The sequence below is a fragment of the Botryllus schlosseri genome, chromosome 4 (genome assembly GCF_051294905.1).
Source record: "Botryllus schlosseri isolate E-star chromosome 4, Bs_hap1, whole genome shotgun sequence".
NCBI lineage: Eukaryota > Metazoa > Chordata > Ascidiacea > Stolidobranchia > Styelidae > Botryllus > Botryllus schlosseri.
The window spans coordinates 3,638,655-3,657,364 of NC_137239.1; the positions used below are offsets into that span (position 1 = coordinate 3,638,655).

Sequence of the window (18,710 nt, forward strand, 5' to 3'; positions counted from 1 at the left end):
ATCTATTCGGTCGATCATATGATATTTGGATGACGTGGATGCGCGTGTGTTGTACTTGTGCGCTTTTAATTCCGAGGTAAAGAAGTCATTGAAATATTCGGGGCAACGACCGCAGTGTAACTGATACATAAACTTGGAGATTTCAAGTTTCTGCATATCTTCTATGTTTAGGACGCCGAATCTCTTCAGCAGCGACTTGTTGGATGGGCAGCCAGGCCCCTTTGGGGCTCTAGCTATGATTCGGAGTACTTTATGCTGTATTTTGTGCAGTGGCTTGAATGTAGTTTTACTGGCAGCCCCCCAACAGAGAATGCCACAATGTAACTTCGAGTGGATTGAGGATTTAAAGAGCATCAGAAGAACCCATGCTGGCATGAAGCGCCTAAGGCTGTAGAACAGGCCGCACTTCGGTGATAATTTAGTTTCTAGGGACTGAATATGACTCTTTCAGGACATGTTCGAGTCCAGTAAAACCCCGAGATATTTGGAAATATCTGTGTTGGAAACGGGCTGACCAGCGATATTAACGGTTAGGTTATTTCTGGAATTTACTGCCAGCAATTGCGATTTCGAGGCGTTTATGTAAAGGTTGTTCTGGACCGTCCACTCATGGACTTCAGGCATTTGGTCACTATAGTCGGGGCATCCACACTCTAAGTTTTGAAGTGTTGTTCAACCCGGAAAATTGAACACGAAACGTGATCCAAAAATTGAACGCCTAAAAGTGTTGCGAAGTGTTTAAATTAAAGGTGTTTACCTAAAAAGTGTTCAGTCTCAAAGTGGCTGGTTGACTAGTCACCGGAACGCAGGGCTCAAAATAAAATCAGATTTTATTGATTCATTAATAAATGACGCTTATAATACCCAACCTGGGTTATTAAATACGTGCAAACATTCAAATTTCCAATAGCTGCAGTGACAGGGTTTCATAAATTCAAATCAGCAGTTGAAACCGTTTCCGGAATAGTCCACGAAATTACGAACATCACAAATGATTAAGAGCAAACTCACAACAAATATCATGCAACTCGCGCAATCATGAAAATTAATGCATTGGGATACTGATAACAAAATATCATTTAGTATCTGAAACTCTCGTGACAGGGGCATGGACTCAAATTAATTGGTTACGTCCGTTAGCGGAAAACATGATCAACAGCGGAAAATATGATCAACACAAATCATTACAAATTATTACAACAATCATTATATAAAACTAATCAAATTATGGTTTGTAAATTCCTAATTTTATTATAAACAAACAAACAATGAATGTATCAGTATCACTACCACTACCATGATAACCAACCATAAGTATTTTTTTACTCTTAATGAAATTGGGCCTGCTAACCAGGCATCAAAAATATTCTAGTGCTTGCATTACAAGTATTTATATCAGGTTAATGCCAATCACTTTTGTTTAAACAACAAAGAATTGTTTCTTTGAGTCCATACAAATTCTGCAGATGTATAGAGAAGATTTTGTTATTATTTACCAGTCTGCTGCAAAAATGAAATCTGGAAGTCATTAGGGCATTGGTTCTCAAACATTTTTGGGCACACCCCACTTATGATAGCAAAAAATTTCATTCACCCCTTATCGTCGTATCATAAAATTAAAAAAGCAACCAGAAATCCCAACGGATAGTTGGATGGCAGTGACGGTAATGGTTGTTGATGAGAGAATATTCAAATATTAAATTCTGACCATACACAGAGAAATAATTACAAGCTGCCATGTGCGAAAAAGATTTTAGTTGACTGCTGCTTCACGCCCCTTCAAATGCTTTCTCCTGTTTGAGAACCACTACTTAAGGGTGTGACATCCAATGCATAGCAGCTCAAAACGTCAACAATGTTTCTGAATAGTCCATTTCCAATGAAGCATTTTTATATTCTTGCCATCAGCTGCAATCCAGGCTCGGTGAATCTCTGATTTGTGGCGTGTCATGGTGTTTGCTTCTTTTTACTGGTCGACTCCAAGTTGCGCTCCTTTAAAATGTGATTAAATTCCAAAGTTTTGAATATGTCAATGAAAATTCTAAATTTTATGCAGAAATAAATATAAATATTTCGGACATGTAGGTTACAGAAGCACAGGAAAGGTGCTCGGATACATGTGAAATCCAATCACTGAGCAGGACTAAAATTAGCAAAACGACTAATAAAAATATCTTCAATTAGGTCTGCGTTTTTTTTTTAATTCGGCCATTTTGACAGTTACATTGACATTCAGACGCACGGGCAACTGTGAGAATGCAGAACTGTAACTCAGAATGAAATTTATAGCAGAACGTTGCAAGTCTATGTAAATTTGTATGGTCCACAAAACAGAAAGATTACGGTACCTGTTTCAATAAGACATGCGCTCGGGTCTTGGATTATATTCGTTTGTCTCTCAATTTGGCTTGGAGAAGGAGACAGTTGACTTCATCAACCTCGTTTTGCTGAAAATATAATTGATTGCAAACAAGATCTGACAATAAATGTAGTAGAACCGTTGTTCCTATGGGTTCAGATTTCCATTATAATAATTGACATACGGTACGGTAGGCTTTACATATAGCTTTGACTCTAAGATTTTATAGCTGCTTTGAATTGAGACGAGAAAATATATCAGACAAAGGACACATTGATTGTCTTTAGTACAAAAACTTTGTGACATCTTATCGAAGGTGTGAATACTTTTCCTTCATTGCGGTAATTGTAACTGTTGTAAATCTTTCAAAATCCTTCATTTCTGATTAAATTTAATCAACGCAATTCATTGGAATTAGCAGGTTAAGGGAAATGATCTCAATTTGATGTTCACCTAGTCCTAGTATAGTTTAGTAAGCAATAGTTTAAATACAAGTTACACCGGCTCTTTACATTCAACTACACCTCTGTTCAATGTACAGTATACAGATCAAGCCTTTCATCAGCTCATATGGCATATATGGATAGTTTTTGAGAAAATTAGGACTGCAAAAACCAGCACATTGCATAATCAATGGTGATATATGAAATGAATAAATAGACTTACATAATCACATGTTTCCATGGGTTCTTGAGACAAAAGTATGTATCGCAAAAGATGACTGCACCGGCACAAAATCCGTTCAGATGACTCCTCACGTCACTATCAACATTGTCTGTTAGCGCAGGCATGGTAGAACCAGGGGCTCTTTTCGAAGAGTCGACATCAGTTGCATGAATTTGAGGACCAATCCAAGACTGTTGAAAAGAAAATACTTGTTTTAAAAATTTGCTATACAAGGGAACTATTCAATATTCGAACAGCTTCTTCGAGGTACAAAACTTCAATATAAAATTGAATAGTATATGCATATTGAAATGTGCCCAAATATTTTTGGCTGAGACTCGTCAGGGGTAATCATCAGCAACTAGTAGAGAATTCAAAAGAACGTTGTATATCAACAATCGTATCACAAAATATGACGTCACCCGCATTCAGTATTCACGCAGATATCAGACTGGATACAATTGTATGTGACAAAAGGGTGTCTTTCATAGAACAATTAATTGATGGAATGGAAAGTTGCATGTGACCTTTCCACCAATTTTACTCCAGCACGGGTAGCATACTTTCCTGGATTGGTAATCATTTTAGTGAAATTTTACCAGCAAACATTCATAAAAATAACCTAATGCAGCAGAATCAAATTTATTATCTAAGGATATACCAGCTTACTTAAGAAATACTGCGATGCTTACCAGTATTTTAAACACCAAATGCATTTCAAAACGGTGCTAATTGCAATACATACTACCTGAACATTAGGGCATTTTCACATTCCTTCCATCAGCCGCAACCCAGGCTTGATGAATCCCTGATTCGTGGCGTGCCATGGCGGCTCCATCTTTTTACTGGTCAAATCCAAATTGCTGCTCCTAGAAAATATGATAAATACCAAAGGAAAATTGTAAATATTATGCAGAAGTAAATATAAATATTTCACACAGGTAGGTTACAGAAGCGCAAGAGAGGTGCTCAGCCCCCCAGGTTGAGAACCACTGACCTAGCCCATTAGCTCAGTAAGCAATAGTTAAAGTACAAGTTAGATGAGCTCATTACGTTAAACTACATCTCTGTTCAGTGTTCAGTGTACACTGTACAGTGTGCACAGATGAAGCCTTTTTCAGCTCATACCGAATAGTCCGTAGGCTACTCTGCGACATAGTTCGTGAGAAAAGTAGGACTGCAAAAACCAGGAAATTACATAATCAATGGTGATATAAAAAATAAATAAATAGGCTTACATAATCATATGTATCCATGGGTTCTTGAGACAAAGGTCTGTATCACATAAGATGACTGTGCCGGCACAAAACCCGTTACGAACGACTCCTCAGTCCTCACGTCACTGTCAACATTGTCTGATAGCGCAGGCAGGGTAGATCCAGGGGGCTCCTTTCAAAGAGTCGACATCAGTTGGACGAATTTGAGGATCAATCCAAGACTATTGAAAAAAAAATATATGTTTCAAAAATTTGCAGTACAATAATGAACTACTCAGTAATCACGTAGATATCATACTGAATACAGTTGTTGTTTTCTGCAATAAGTTCTGTGTCACAGAAGGGTGTCTTTCATAGAATAATTAGGTAATGAAATGGAAAGTTGCCCATGACGTTACCACCGGCACGGGTAGTATACTTCCTGGATTGCTAACAATTTTAGTGAAATTTTATCAGCAAACATTCATAAAAATCTTCATCACGAAGATAACCGAATGCAACAGACTCAAATTCATTAAGGATATACCAGTTCACTTACAAAACACCGTGATGCTTACCAGTATTCCATACAGCAAATGGATTTCAAAAAGGTGTCAATTTCAATACATACTACCTGCAAAATAGAGTTTAGTTCAGTTACCGTATCATAATAAACTCAGGAAAGTCAAATTTGAGGATTGGGCAAAACAAATATTACCCCATGTGATCCATGGTTTGTTGAAAAGATTGTTTGTTTGGCTGTGCTGTTATTGGGGCGATTTTGTGGACCTAAAAATGGAAGATTTTGACCAAAAAATCCACATTCACACATATTTTGACGATAAAAAAACTTAATTTTGACCCCATGTACTTGAATTAGGTGTTTCTGACATAATGTTAGAATTGTACTACCGGTACTTATCTTTATTTCTGGCTGGAGCTGTCTGTTCTTCCAAAGTAGTTTGACCTAAAAAATATCGTTTGGCAAGAAAACTGACAAATTTTTACATGAAGAAACCTTATTTTATCGAAATCTAGACCCATGAAGAATTCCAGTATTAGTTACATCTCGTATTATGGTAGAAATAATTAAAACTTTGTTGTAGTATAATGAAAGATACTTTCCCACATTTTCGGGTAGAAAGTGTCTGTCCTTACTAAGTAGCTTGGCAAGAATGAGGAAAAAACGTTCACCAGCAGCAGTTGTTGGCCGTCAACACTGAAGTTGTGGGTACACTGCAGGTGACACACCGTGTTGCTTCAATGTGACAAAGTTGTCTACATCGCAATTTTTCATCATACGGTTTCTAATAGAAGAACCAATGCCCACGCAATCTTGCTTCAGTTAGGATAATTCAGTAGGCTACGTTGAGCATTTATTTCATTTGACAGTTTCTGATTCACAATGAGCAGACGATGGTCCGTCTACAACGGTAGAACTATAAAGTAGGCTACCAGATGTAAATTGTAAAATGATAAGTTCACCGACAGTGCAATCATCTATGATACAAACGAAATGCAAGTTGCCCAAAAAAAATTTGACTTTGTAAACAATTTTTGCAATTTTAACCTAACGGTACAATTTTGACAAAATTTTGACCTATTTTGACATCTCAAAAAAACTGTCTTAGTTAAAACCTTACCACTTGGAATAAACAGTACAGTGTAAAATGTGTTGCAGTTGAAAAACCATCAAAACCGTTGCATGACTGTCATACCGGTATTCAATTGCTGAAATTGCAGTACTTGTCCACAATATCGCCTACATAGGGATATTTCAGTGTGGATAGAGAGAACATCCCTTTATCTATACGTCAAAAAGTTAGTTGGATATCAGCTTCCCATCAGTACCGTAGTACTGGACCTGGTCGCAGCCTGGTATATTATCAGATTCGGAGCTCGATCATCCAGCAATAAGATCGGACGAATCATATACTAGAAAACTTCCCAAGAACATTCATATGAATAAGGGATATCAGTAGTCTACTAAAACATCTAAAACAAACGACCTTATTGCCATGTCAAAACGAGCTCATTTTATGACTATTCTCACATTACATATATTCAATAACATTTACCGCATTTCCATACCTTACAGTACATGGATGTTATGATCCTTTACGCCACCAGGTAGCAGAAACTGCTTCAATATATCCATTCCGCAAAGTCTGTTCGTGTACCCTACTCTCTGCCCGAAGCCTGACGAACCACCAATTCAAATTCCAAACTGAAATCGAGCGCGCTCTACCGTAACGAAGGTGGTGACCCCTCCGCGTCACAGGGAAATATGTATATTTTGTTCAAATATTACCCTTAAACTTGGTGGTTTGGTCAGTTGAATAATATTATTTTACATACACCATGATTTTATGTGATCCCCGAACGTACCGCTAGTTTATGAATGCGAAATTGATAATAAATTACGGAGTATAAATTTTCTGAAAGTAAGCCGCAGTGGCGAAGTGTTACATATAAACGGAGAAATACGCAGAAGTGTTGCGACGATAATGGCCCAATGCGTTCATATGCCCAAAAAGTGTGTCTGTACGCAGAATAAAGTGTTATGAAGTGTTCAATACGACCTTGCGGATTTAGAGTGCAGCCGTCGAAGATGCGGAAGAGAGGATGTGAGTATCATCAGCGAACAGTGTGGTGTTCAATGAGGAGGTCTCAAAAATTTCGTTGACATATAAGGTGAAAAGGACCGGTCCAAGTCCTCAAAGTTAGTCAATTGCTTTGTTATTGCAATGCAAATTACAGCCAACTTTTGGCTATTTTTCTGTCTGACATAGGTTTAATTCTGAGTTTGCGTAATAATATGCTACGAATTAGAATTTTTGTTATTAAAATCAAATCACAAAGCACATACATTTGGTACATAGAAATTTGTCTTGACTATATCTGTATCAATACCATTGTTAAATGTTAAATGCAAAACTAAAAAAATATTTCAGGCTAAACAGTTTGAGTATAAAATCATTAAAAATGGGATGTTTTGTGGGATTTTCTTTTCTACTCTAAATCACTTTCCCGCATTAAGGCCCAGACATAATCTCCCATCATGCTTTCATTATGAAGCCATTGGTATATTTTTTCAAAATATTTTATGTCTCGATGCAATCGCTCCCTTTGGTTTTCTGAATATGTTCCCATATTATCTTTAAACTCATCCAAGTGAGCATCAAGCATATGTCGTTTCATAGACATTCTGCACCCCATGCTTACATACGACTTTAACAAATTGGCAAAAAGTTCGGCATAGTTATCTTCCTTGTTATTGCCTAAGAGCCCATTCTCACCACAGCTGCAAAACTATCCGAAGCCTTCTTGTCAATATCATTAATCATTTGGATAAAATCATTCGACTTGAGAATCTTTTTAATTTGTGTGCAACTAAATACAACAGCTTTTACTTTAGCTTCTGATAGTTCAGGAACCAAGTTCTGGAGAAACTGGTTTGCGTCACGAACCTTTATCCGCTGCTTTCACAAATTGCTTCATAAGGCCAAGTTTTATGTGAAGTGGAGTCATGAGCACTTTGTGTGGGTTAATCAACCTAGTTTGCTTCAGTTTTTTTCTCTCCCACAACAAATTCGTTTCGTTCTGGCCATATTTGATTTTTGTAGTGTTCGGTAGTATCCCTACTATCCCAAAAGCAAAGGTGCAAAGAATACTTGTTGAGCCCCCCTTTTATGCCCATCAAACGCTACCATTTTTAAGTCCCCGATTACTTCCCAGTTATATTAAATAATATCAAAAATATCAATTACAAATCATAAAATATCAAAACCTCAAAAATCAACCCTGCAAACAGAAATATCTATAAAATGGCTAATATTGCAGAGTATAGTAACATTTAAAAGTAATTAACATCAATCTTGGATGCTCTTTAGCCATGTTTTTGATTGCTTTTCTCAAAAATAGTGCGACTTTAGAATTTCATTCTCTAAACCACAAAAGCAAAGTTCGTATGAAATAAAGTTTGTTTTTGACACTTACTGGTCCTAAGCAATATGGAAAAATTGATTGGAACATGGGAACAAAAAAAAATGTTGCATTGTGTAATCAAACTAAAATGAAAAGACAATGCTTATTCATTTAACTGCCCGTCCCAGCTGATCAAAACCGATTCTGGGAAACGTTCGACTCGACCTCATACAAAATATGACGTTATTGGGCATTGTGGATATTCTTCGGAAGACCTTGTACCGTATGCACCACTGGACTAGAATTACACTATAATTGTGTAATCTGACCTCTTCGTGTATTGTGCAGGAACAATAAATTGACTGAGTTACTGAAATTTTAGAAATTTACTTCAATGTTGCCACTTTATTTAGGGGACAGGTTGTCCCTCCAATTATGTGTGTATTGACCAGTTTTACTGTGAATAAAGAACAAATTATGGAAAAGAAGCTGAGATTTCTAATCTAATGCGACCCGCCGCTGAGATTATGCTCTCCGTGTTGAAATTCTCTTTGAGAAGGCATTGTTCCTTGCAATTAGTCAAGTACAGTGGTTCTCAACCGCCGGTCACTGAACTATGTTAGAGGTAATTTCGTTTCAAAGTCGAGTCAATTATCGCAAACAGATTTTACGCAAAGCCGGTATTGATTTTAACGATGCTCCTTACCTAGATCCGTCATAAGCTTTTGTACGGTATGTCTTGATTTTAGTATCGAACGCTCTGCCAAGTCCCATGGTTGACACTCAATTATTAGGGCAGTAATTTCGTTATCAAGGTCGAGTATGGTAGAGATGTGCTCCGATCTAACACTGTAGCGAGTACGTGTGAGATATTCCAATATATTTGGAGTAGCAACACATTACCTGAGTTCAAGAAATAACAACACGCTCAAATGAATAAATCAAGAATAATAACGAAATTGATTCCTTAACTCTGAAAGACTTCGTAACTTCACGCAACAAGAAAATACATGTACACTGATTTTCATAACACTGGTTTGTGCTTACTATGCTAACTGCCATATGGAAAAACAAAGGAAGCAGAACCGATCCATCAACATATCGCGCTATTCAAGTTGGAAGTGTATTCTGTAAACTGTTAATACAAATAATCATATCAAGAATAGAGGAATGGTATAACCAGCAAATTCTCGAATTCCAATGTGGCTTTAGAAAAGGGAAGGGAACCACCGACTGTATATATGTCACGAAGCAGTCTCAAATCATTGCGGAAAAAACTGATATACAAACATATGCCTTGTTTGTCGATCTCTCCTCTGCGTTCGACCACGTCAACAGAACCTGGCTAATTCAGTCGCTACGAAATCGAATCGGTGAGGATAAGGGAACCAAAATCGTGAACTTACTTGCCTCTCTATATCGATCCACAACAACCGAACTGAAAAGCCACCCTAACCAAACTTTTTCCACAAAATCTGGAGTTCGACAGGGCGGTCCCGAGTCCCCTATCCTCTTCAATCTTTACATGGACTATGCCGTGAGGGTTTTCCTACACAGAGCGGAACTAACCGATATCGCTTTCAGCCAGTATCATTTTCGCACACCGGACTATGCACGAGAAAATAAAAGGGACAAAAACTACCAAGGAACAGCTGTCAACATGGGCTCAGGCTATGCGGACGATCTTGAATTCTTTTTCAAAGACCAATCTTCTCTCCAGGAAGGCCTGAAACTGCTATCAGAAGTTCTTACTGATTTCGGATTACAAATTAATGAGTCGAAAACAAAAACTATGATATTTAACCACAATGAAGAACTGACTTACCCGACTTCAATCTGCTCTCTGCATAATCATCATATTGAAAACGTAAAAACTTTCAAATACCTTGGATGTATTGTTCACTATAAGGAAACGAATGTGGGAATAACCGAAATCAACAACAGGATCAGCTCGGCTCATGCAGCTTTCCAATCCAATAAATACCTGCTTCGAAACTTCAGAATTTGGATTGGTACAAGAATAAAAATTTTAAATGCTTTTGTGAGAAGTCGACTCACATATGGCTGCAGCGTATGGTCCCTTTCAGAAAATCAAAGAAACGTCCTGGATGTCTGCTACAGACAATTTTTGCGAAAAATGATACATGGAGGCTACACTCGAAAGGGAACCGGCCACGCCTTCAAAATTAGTAATAAAAGTCTTCATAAAATCTGTCGCACTGAAGATCTCTCATCCTTTATTGATCACCAACAAGCTAAATTTCTTGCCCACATAATTCGGAAACCTAATGATAGTGTCGTGAAGTCGATAACCTTTGAAGATGAAAGGAGAACCAAGAAAGGAAGACCGTCTGCAACGCTGATGAACAATGTCCTTAATCGGAACGATACCGACATCAGGACATTTTCGAAAGCAGCACTTTCACGCGAAATTTAATTTATATTTGAAATCTTTATTGCTGTGTCCTTTTTCGATGGATATTTCCATCACCTCGGTGATGGTGCTCTTAGTCTGAATGCAGACAGAGCTAGACCTATATATATATGCCGATCAAAATAAATTATTGAGTCTTCTGTTTACCGTTTACCTATTTCGGCTCGTTCGTGAATTGGATGTATAGAGAAAAGTAGAGTAGTGGTGAAATTAGCCGTAGGAGTAAGAGGGTTCTTGAAAATTTGTTAACAAGACATTAGATTGACCGCTCTATGACGGCCAAGACGACCGTTTTCGGGGGTTGAATGTGATGCACGATATTAGAGTGGTCTTCTGAAAATCGCAACCAAACATAATAGCAGACCCAGTCGCGAAACATCGGCTACAATCGTCATATTGACACCGTAAAACGAAGCATGTTGTTTCTGTTGATTTTGTAAATGACCGTGAGTCATAAGAATTGCCGAGGGACCGTTTCGTGATTGCTTTGAATTTTTCGAGAATCACCGTTCTAAACAGTTAATTTTGATCAGAAATGGCTAACAGCTTTCAGCATAGAGTTGCCATACATCCGGATTTTTTTGGACATGGCCAGAAGTTTAGTGTTCAAACGACTCCGGCGGAAATGCTAGAATATACCTAACTATCCGGAATTTCCGAAAATTGTATATATTGTTATATATTGTCAGCTGGCAATCCTTCGTAACTTTTTCCAGGTCGCGAACATTCGCAGCTCGTCAAAACTGAATGCTTTTAAAGTTTAAACCTTTATCCAACTCGCTTGTAGAGTGTCGGCAATTAGATATCTTATGACTTACAAAACACCGCCACCAAACTTCGCCGATCAAACTGTACAGTACCGACGAAAAATCTTTTCATCCAGCCGGCGAAGAAACTTGACATGTAAAATATGCATAACCTCCTAGCATTTTGTCTCCGATAAAAGCATCGCGTCAGCACAACACTTATAGTAGGCTACGTAAACCTACGGATATTTTATAGATGTTAAGTGTTTTCTCGCTGATGGAATGTAAAGATCTCTTCCCCGCACCATTTAAAGCACGCATATGTTGCTTTACAGATGGTGAATTCGTAGTCGCGTCATAAACGTGGGCTCTAACGAGTTTCTGGATTTTAGAACACGAAAATATGGCAACCTCATCTAACCCCTAGAAATATAACCATTAGCCTATATATCCACTCAAAATGTGTTTATGGCATGAAATTCGCTCGCTAACGATCGACACCGCGTCGGTAGCAGTATACAATCAGATTGGCATAATAAGTCATTATTTTACCTGGAATTGCATCATTACCACGCATATCAATTTCCTGTTTTCATAACGAAGCTGTGACTGAGTGGGTAGATCAAAGAGTTAATTCATGTATACAACGTAGCGAAGCATGTAGATTAGTGAAATCTCTGTGTTAGTGAGTACTATTTCTATTATTTGCAGTAAGCCTCTCTCTATCAACTATGTCAATTGCAATATTTGAAATAATCCAGATTGAAAGACTGATTATGTTGAGAATATAAGTAACAAAAGGTGGAGGATGTTTGGGATGAAATATCATTTGATAAGTTATTTGCAGAATTCTGCAGTGTGATTCGCAGCGGTAACCACGTAATTTATTGCATAGTGTAAACGCATGTACTGATGTTGCAATATCTAGGGAGGTATAGGGATTCGAAACTGCTACCGCATTGAAAGGCCGTTATTAAACCCAGATTTACCTGATATAAATTAGTTATATACGAACAAAATAATGTGCAAGCTCAAATTGTAAGTGTTAAGTCATCCATAACAAAAACATCATTATTCTGTTTATCCTTATCTTATGCAGCATTTATATCCTATCTTCATCACAAATTCCTAAGCTGTACCCTTTCTAACCTAACATCATTGTTCTAAACTGCCTTCTACATCCGAGTTTCACTGCGTTTCGTTAATCCGACTATACTTTCTGAAGAGTCACTAGTTGAGAATTCACTGACTACCTCACTATTTGAAAACCACCGTATTTTATTTTTGCCTGTATCGTTACTTCACATATTAAAATGCTAACCTTATCATTACTCTCAGATAATCAATATATATAATTATTATTATCATTCATTAATATCATCATGCATAAATAGCCCGTTTTATTAAATACCCGTACTATTAAATTGAGCCAGTGCACTCTTAGCAAAAAGAGTACTATTAATACCAAAGAGCCGAAGATGGTGGTACACGATAACATAATATACCTCAGAAATATATCGAGGTCATAAATCCGAGGCAGCTACGTGCTTACCGTCCTATACGTTCCTACGTAAATGTTGTACACGATTTATACCGAGGTATAAGTCCGGCGTATGTTCTGGTTTCATGTGGCATGGGTGCATATTCACACCCGTATATTAGGGGTGGTACATGGGTGGATAGCCACACTCTTTTCTTAAGAATGTGTCACGGCGCAGCAAACTATATATACTATAGCCCGACCGATATTGGATTTCTGAGCCGATACCGATAACACCGATATCCAGTACCTCCACCGATAACACCGATATATTCAGCCGATATTCAAAATGTATGGAATCTAGCTCAAGGCCCATATTTAACACCTCAGAGCATTTATTTCAACAACTTTACAGCCATTGATATGCTTGAACATGAAATAAATGATCTAGGGGCTATAAAAATATATCAAAAGCACCAATCCAGCAGTTGCAGATTACAGTTCACGAAGCACAATTTCTCGGCGCTTTCTCCAAGGAGTGAACTTCTGTGGTCTTTCATAAATGATGTATATAGTACTAAACACAGTGAGCAGTCTTTCACTTGGTACCATAGCTAGTGGCACAGCAAGGATTGGAAATCTTTCTTCATTTCGGTTCCACCGCTCCCTTGCAGGGGATCTTTCCTTCAATGGTTTCACCAAATATTGATATTCTTCTGGCAGAGCACCTGGAGCCTTCAGCACATCATCAACAAATAGCTGAAGAGAAAGTTGAAAACAACTCAAATTGTCCATGTCTGCAACTGCTCCACCCATCCCCCTTGGGCCTTGACCATGACCAGCATTTCAACAATCAATTGTCAGAATTGGCCAATGTCATCATGGAATCAAAAATGTTCGGATCTGTTATTGGCTTTACTCCACCTTTGCTTGATTTTCTTGCCCTCTATGCTCGCATATTTCCTATCATGGTGGCCCCGCAGGTCTCAGCTCTCAGTCAGACGACTTCATACATTACTGGTATAATTAGCTCTGTTGGTACCGAACCAATATCACCATCTTCAGAGAAACGTTTCGACGCGACGCTTTTCTCTATCATCACGAGGGTCAGTCCAGAATGATTGAAGTTCTCATTTCTCTTACTGATTGAAATCTTCTGCAGACAACTATCCATCCAGGACCCAGCTGCTCTCTGTCTTTGGTGATCGATTGATTACTGCTGGGGGATTCCCACGAAGTCAGTGAGGCATAACGGTGATTAGTTATATACAATATTTTTCAGATAGGAACGCCTACTGCCCTGTATGCAGCATGCACTATATGCAGCTTGGCCATTTATTTTTATAATTTACCGCCCTCACGTCTTCTATCGACTTCTCTGACTCCCTGCCACCATGTTGTGACGTCACGAAAATGGCCGATATTTTTTTACCTTCAATGGCCGATACCGATATTTCTCTCCAAGCGTGATATCGACTCGATATTATCGGCGAGCCGATAATCGGTCGGGCTCTAATATATACATCCCGTGGAGAGATATTGTCCGTAAGACTAAAAGTCGTTGCGATAAAATCGTATTACGATTAATCTGATTACATATAAATGTAAAATTTCGCCAAGACGATTTTTAAATGCTGTGAAAATCAGACATGGGGTAATCGTGATTAGTAATCGTAATCGATTATGACGATTACAGCATTTCCAAGTAATCGCAATCGATTACATTCGAAAAACTTCCGGAGTAATCGTATTAGTAATCGACTACTTTAGATATCTAATCCATTTCTTTGTGAAAGAACGATTACTTTCCCTTTGTGCAATGCCCACGACATAAATGGAACATTCGTGAACAATGAAGAGCGCGGTAACAGGTTTTGGATACCAGAAATGTCCGATTGTCAAATGCCTCTGCTCATTATTGCGTCACAAGTATTAGCTTGGTTCTTCATTGCGTAACGAACTATCCGCACGTAGTAAATAGAAATACGATGTACATCAGGGTTGTTCTAAATTTCGAAAATGTTTGGAATACTGCGTATCCATGGCATATTCTGTAGATTATGGTAAAAAAAAACAATAATGAGACTGAAAGAAGCTCGCAGGAAAGCCGGTAAGACTTGTCTAAATACGTTTGAAAGTAGCCGTCGGCGAGTGGGCGGGGATTCGATAAAGTGGCCGGGAAAACAGAAGCCAATAATCTTGATCGGTAGAAGCCCGTAATAATAAGCTACTGGTTTGCTGAAAGATCGACTTTGTGATCACTGCTGGAAACGATTTCTGTTTGCTGCCGTGCAGTCGTTTCTGTTGGTAGCACTGCAGACATGATATACTGCCTTTGTTATGTTGTTATCGACAGTCCATAGTACGACATTGCAACCCCCCAAGTTATTATCTACCTGCAAAATGTGTATAACAGTGTTGCTATGTATTGCACAGGTGCTCTCGCTAGTTGAGATACGATTAAACTAGATGCATGCATCATACTTTCCAAAACTTACTGACAGTGAGTGAAACTCTAAAATTTTCCACCAGTAGTCAATTACTCAGTAGTAATTGTTGTGACCAGTCGACGTCTCACCCGTAAACGAACTCATATTACACTTTTTATTCACGATTGAATGATGGCAAACAGCACTATTTACAAAAGACAATAAAAAAAGTACGTTGCAGGATCAGTGTTGCATCGTCAGGCACAAGTTGCAGACTACAGGCTTTTGATAAAATTTGACTTCCTGCTGTCTCCAACTGTCTTAGTTACTATGCTGTTCCACAGCTTGAAGCAGACTGTCTCTTTGTTGATCATTGTCAGTCAAGATTGCAGGATTGTCAGGCAAGATAGCAGGATAGTCTGTGCTTAGCTTTACACCTCGTTCTGTGGCATCATTGACGACTTTGACGGAACTGATGTAGGAACTCATTCTGGTGTAGAAATCTGATAAGCGCTAAACACCAACCGGTTGAGTTAGCCACACCCCAGAGCATTCAAAAACATCAAATATGTACCACAACTGTGGGAAAATAAAATCTACCGATGGGCTCCCTACGGCGGGGCTTACCTAACGCCATGGGTGCTTACTGGTGCGAAATTACGTTTTCACACCGATTCCATATGAAGTATTCATGTTGTTTCGGTGTCATTTGGTCATTTTATAACGGTAAATACTCTTTACTTTGAATCCTTATCTGCCGAAATGTCTCACGCTCCCGTTTTTATTCTTGGTTTTTGTAAAATACCGCTTACGCGTATGATATGACGACAAAGAGCCTGGATATGCCTCCAACACTAAGTTGGAATTCTAAAGGCGGCGTTAGTCGTACTGAAAGTGGCAAACCATTGGTTTTGCAGCTGTGGAACTTACCACCGCGCTACCACTCTGAAAATTAACCAAATCGATACCACCCCTGTGCTAGTCTAAATAAAAGTATCCGGAAATTGCATATCATTAGTCAGTTGCGTTGATGTCATTCAATATTTATATTGGTGACTGGCAGTGTTTTCCTGACCTGCAGTTAGAATAAACCGGCGAATGCCTGGATATTTGTATGCCTGTTACTGTCGCAATATGCCAAAGCGGTGATCGATATAAGCCAGTGGTGGGCAAACATTTTGGCCGGCCGCATTCCACATCTGAATCCATTTCCGGCCAGGTCACTCAAATAAATTCAGATTATCAGTCAAAACGCAATGTTTTTATTCAATTATATGGTGTCCAAGGAAATAATGGAGGTAATGTATTGTGTATGCATATTTGAAATGAAACAAACATTGATTCGATGATAATATGAAGCATTTGTTGCATTTGACCGGTTATGATTCACAATGAGCCGACGATGGGCCATCTACAACGGTAGGCCTATAAAGTAGGCACCCAACTACAAACAGTTGGTACGAAAATTCGTATCTGCATATGGAAAACATGGAACAAACATGATCATAAAAGTTCACTTCCTGTTCAGTCATCTTGATATATTACCAGATAATCTTGCTACGTACCAAGGGGAGAGGTTCCACAAAGATATCAAAACAACAACAACAAATAGATATTATGGCGGATGAGATTAACATATTATGACAGACCATTGCTGGCATTTTTCAAGAAATTGCACTAAAATTGCTTATAGGCGAAAATCATACAAAAAGCAATTGTGCTTTAAAATAAATGAACAATATAACATTCCGAAATATTATTTCTAATTTACAATAGGTAGTTGACGTAACACTTATTGAATTAATGTCACGATATTTGAGTATCTAGGTAAATACTCATATACGTGACTGAAGTTTATTTATGTACATAACATCCGTGAAAGTCTATATGATAAACCCAATACCCTTAAATGTATTGCTGTTGCTGTATTTTGATTCAAAATAGTCTTCTGTGTGTAAAAATACCAGGTAGATTGAATTTCTAAACTTTATAGTACGAGACGATTTTCTATCTATCCATTACAGCGAAAATGGAAGATTTTGGTCAAAATATCCCCCTGGGTTATCTCCTAAACAACAGCCAATTTGAAAAAAATCTCCTAAACAGGAGCCAAGTTGAAAAAAAACTAACGTCCTATTCGGAATCAGTGCCCTTCAGAATCCCCTAAACCAGTGCTCTTCAACCTTATTCGGAGTGGTACACCCTTTTAACGTTTGCTCAAAACTCGTACACCCCTGTTCATTAGGGGTTTCAAAAATGACTTTTTTTCTCAAATCGTACTGGCTACTTGAAAGAATTGCTAGGTTACCTAATTTAAGCCTACACACCAAATTTGGTTCGATTCCAACCTGTAGACGCATTGCTACGGGAAAAATAAATACCGAAAAATTTGAAATTTTTCTGTTCACCCGATGAAAGTATCAGGTTGTCTATAAAAACGATGTTCTTCAAATTTGGTTCAATTCCAACCAGTAGAAGTGGCGTTATTGCCGTCAAAAAATTTGGATTTGAATAAAATAGTATTTGGTCAAAGAGTCTATTCGCCGCCAGTTAGGCCGCCTGTCACGCAAATTGGAATTTATTTCGTGTCAGCCCAAATACAGCATGACATTACGAACGATAATCAATCTAAATGTAACAGTATTGGGGAGAGAGTAGGTAAAGCTACTGCTGCAGAAGCGGTAATTCAGATCAGCGATGATAGCAGGCGCACCAGCCTACGGCGTATCAGGCCTGCCCCACACCGCACACAGTCGATAGAAGCACATGGGCTGCATGAGATGTCAGTAACATCAGATCGTATGTCGCTATACACCAATGGTTCTCAACCTTTTTTAGAAACGCCCCCTTTTTGATGGTGAAAAATTTCGCGCCCCCTTTTCGTCATACCACAAAATCCCACTGGGATGCTAGCAACCTCAAGAGGTTGTTTGGTGGTATGGAAGGTTATGAATGTTTATGAGAGAATACAAAATATGAAATTGCGTCTATATCAGTGGTTCCCAACCTTTTTGTCTTCATTCCCCACTTCAGATTTATTCCGAGCCTTCATTCCCCACCAGGACCGTAACAGCACTTCGTAAGCACCCCTCTAAAAATACGTTTGTCTTGGGCCCCCTACAGAGTGATAAACCCAACTGGGGGCTTCCCCCTCAGCCCCCGAGCTTGTACACTTTTCCCCCGCTACTTATCATCTAAATTGGGTCTACTGTTTAGTGCGTCGCCTTATTTATATAATTCATGTTTGAATCGGTTAATATGATCGGGAATTGCATATATTTTGCTATCAATTTTTTATCCCCTCTCTATCTATGCTCACGTAATCAGATTTTTCCCTGCGTGATGGCATTTGTCCTGTGGGGTTCTGATCGCCAGGACAGGAACATTCGGCGCATGCCATTTAGCCGCCTATGGACAATTAAACATATCTGTATATTGTATATATATCGAAGTTCTCGGTCACCTCACCACAT

At 38.5% G+C, this 18,710-nt stretch overlaps 1 protein-coding gene and 2 long non-coding RNA genes across 3 annotated transcripts in view; 1 reads left to right on the plus strand and 2 right to left on the minus strand.

Annotated features, from left to right (window-relative positions):
- The window catches only part of LOC145437877 (uncharacterized), a 273,341-nt gene that overhangs the window by 179,195 nt on the left and 75,436 nt on the right, over positions 1 to 18,710 (plus strand). The gene's annotated exons all lie outside the window — the stretch shown is intronic.
- On the minus strand, positions 813 to 3,210 carry LOC145437911 (uncharacterized). Its single transcript, XR_013914776.1, has 3 exons — positions 3,026 to 3,210; positions 2,349 to 2,447; positions 813 to 1,992 (listed from the first exon to the last, which is right to left on the minus strand). It is a non-coding gene; the product is annotated as an uncharacterized LOC145437911 (long non-coding RNA).
- LOC145437918 (uncharacterized) lies at positions 3,774 to 6,432 on the minus strand. The gene is made up of 3 exons (XR_013914783.1): positions 4,800 to 6,432; positions 4,264 to 4,463; positions 3,774 to 3,894 (listed from the first exon to the last, which is right to left on the minus strand). It is a non-coding gene; the product is annotated as an uncharacterized LOC145437918 (long non-coding RNA).